Source organism: Propithecus coquereli, unplaced genomic scaffold (assembly GCF_000956105.1).
Source record: "Propithecus coquereli isolate 6110/MARCELLA unplaced genomic scaffold, Pcoq_1.0 Scaffold467, whole genome shotgun sequence".
In the NCBI taxonomy this organism is placed as follows: Eukaryota; Metazoa; Chordata; class Mammalia; order Primates; family Indriidae; genus Propithecus; species Propithecus coquereli.
The window spans coordinates 442,979-446,150 of NW_012150474.1; positions in this window are offsets into that span (position 1 = coordinate 442,979).

Here is a 3,172-nt window from a genome sequence, read left to right on the forward strand (position 1 = left end):
GCCTGGGCCCACACTGTGTGTTGAGGGCTGGCCACATAGCGTTAGGGTTGCCCTAACCCTAACGCCCCAGAGGTCAAGCCGATGCCCCGTGCCCCACGGCTCCCAGGGTCAATCACGCTCTCAGCGCAGACTCTCTGGGGTGGCCCAGGGCCCCAGGGGAACAAGGACATCACAAGGGCTCGGAGGTCACCTTCGAAGAGCTGAAAGCAAAGACCGGATCTATGCTGGGGTGAAGGTCATCTTTGCTGGAATCTTTCCCCACCTCCCGTGAGACGACCCCCTGCAGAAATCCCAGGTGGAGGGGCTGAGGCTGCAGCCCCCAAAACTGACTGTGGGGCTGGATTGGGGGCCCCACCTGCACCTGTGTGAGCCAGGCCCAGGGCCCAGAGGAGGGGTCGCTTCTCCCCAGAGCGACTGGCTGTCTGTCACAATGTCCTGCGGCTGCCGGGGTGAGTGACCACAAGCCTGAGGGATTAAAACCACAGGAGTGTGTCCCCTCCCAGTCCCGGAGCCCAGCAGTGTGAGACGCAGGTGTCTCGGGGCCGCGCTCCCTCTGGAGGCTCCGGGGGAGGCTCCTTCCTGCCTCTTCCGGCTCCTGGGGGCTGCAGGCGTCCCTGGGCTTGTGGCCGCGTCACTCCGGTCTCTGCCTCCGTCTCCACATGGCTTCTCCTCTGCGTCTGTGTCTCCTCTGCTGTCTCTTAGGAGGACACCTGTCACTGGGTTTAGGGACCTCCCTAATCCAGGATGGCCTCATCTCAAGATCCTTCATTTAATTACATCTGCAAAGACCCTTTTTTCCAAATAAGTTCAGGAAGGGGGAGAAGAAAACCCAAAACAAAACCTTTTTTCCTACCCTCTTAGGTTCAGTGACGGGGGCCTGCTAATTAAATTAACAAAACACAGATTAACAGGAGAAAACCTTTATTTTTTACGCTCAGAGGGGCCTTCCCTAATTTAGGGACCTCCCTAATCCAGGGTGACCTCATCTCCACGTGCTTAACTAATTGCATCTGCAAAGACTTTGTTTCCAAATAAGGCCACATTCCCAGGTTCCAGGTAGACATATCTTCAGCATACCTTGGAGGAAAGATGCAACCCAGTCCCCACACACGGTTTGCCCTGAGGCACGTCCACATGGGGAGTTCTGCAGGCCTCAGCTCTGACTTCCGCCCTCCAGAACCGTGTCCCGGAGACTTACTCTGATTTGGGACTTGGTCATTGCCGCTCAGTGACCCCCAGCTGGGGTGCTGGGTCTGTCCCTGTGTCCCTGGTTCCTTCCTGCACCCCACCCCGCCTCCTGGAGCCCAGAACCCTCCCCGACCCTGCCGTCCACCTCGATGCTGAAATCCCTCTCACCCTGCTCACCTCCCCGGAGTCCCCGGCCCCTCCTGGCCACTCCTGGGCTAACCATGATCTGTGAGGTCATCTCTCTTGGCGCCCAGATGCCTCCCTTCACGTGGTAAATGGACCTTCTCCCCTTCTCTGCAGCTGGTTCGGAGCCAGGCCCGTCCCTCCTGGCCTCTCCAAGGAAGTGGACCGTGGATTGGGAAGAACCGGACCCCAAGAGTGGCGTGGTGGAGTCTGCCCAGAACACAGGGTGGAAACGCAGGCGTCCGGGGAGGTGGGTTGGTGCTTTTTCTCGGTGCCCGTCGTGAGCACTGGCCGTTCGGTCTCCAAATTCTCGAGAACTTTTTTTGAGAAAGGAAAAGTTGGGGCCAGAAGTGCCACATGCAGATTTGCGATTGAGGAGACGCCACTTCTGAAGCATTTCGGAAGACCTTTACGAGCTAGGTTTTTTAGTCTGATTAAATAAATGTTTAATGCACAGTTGGGTGGCATGAAGTATGTTCGTGTCGTGCAACCATAGCCGCCTTACATATGCAGAACTTCCTTTCTTTGCTTTTCTTTTTTCTTTTTTTGTGGTGGACGACATTGTCCTTTATTTCCCGTCCTTCAAATTCGAAATTAAACCATGGTTTGGAAATGCATTAGGTGGTAGTCTTTACATGGTGGCATTGATGAGGATTTTTTTAAATTTTATTTCAGAATATTATCAGGGTGCAAACGTTTTGGTTATGTAAACCGCCTTTGTACCATTTGAGTCAAAGTTATAAGTGTGCCCATCCCCCCAACGGTGTGCACTGCACCCATTAGGTGTGAATATACCCATCCCCTCCTCCCCCTCCCACCTGCTTGATTTCCAATGAATGCCATTTCCATATGTGCACATAAGTGTTGATCAGTTAATACCAATTTGATGGTGATACATGCAGTGCTTGTTTTTCAATTCTTGGGATACTTCACTTAGTAGAATGGGCTTCAGCTCCATCCAGGATAACACAAGAGGTGCTAGATCACCATTGTTTTTTGTGGCTGAGTCGTGCATGCGGAGAGATAGGAAAACTCACGCACTGCTGGTGGGACTGCAAACTAGTGCAACCTTTGTGGAAAGCAATATGGAGATACCTCCAAGAACTACAAGTAGAACTACCATTTGATCCAGCAATTCCACTACTGGGTATTTACCCAAAGGAAAAAAAGACATTCTATAAAAAAGACACCTGCACTCGAATGTTTATAGCAGCACAATTCAATTTCTTTTACATTTATGAGATAGAATTCTCCTGTTGAAAAAGCGCTTTCCCTCATTTACTGTCCGGCTACACAGAAATACACGTTGTAGCGGAAAAGCGCAACAGTTCTTTGATTTTTTTTGGAAAAAAAATGCTTTTAAAAATCAGTTTTCAAAAAATGAACTTAGTACCTGAGTTCCTTTCAAAGGTAACAGATGAATCTGATTGTCTGTGTGTGTGTGTGTGTGTGTGTGTGTGTGTCAGTGTGTGTCAGTGTCTGTGTGTGTCTTTAGCAAGAATTCACAGATTTAATTTTTTTTTTTTTCATTAGAGACAGGGTCTCGCTCTGTTGCCCAGGGTGGAGTGCAGTGGTACAATCACAGCTCATTGCAGCCTCCAACTCCTGGCCTCAACGGATACTCCTGCCTCAGCCTCCAGAATAGCTGGGACTACAGGCTTATGCTATTTTTTTTATTTTTTGTAGAGATGGGGTCTCACTATGTTGCCCAGGTTGGTCTCAAACTCCTGGCCTCAAGCCATCCTCCTGTCTCAGCTTCCCAAAGTGCTGGGATTACAGATGTGAGCCAGTGCCCCCCGCC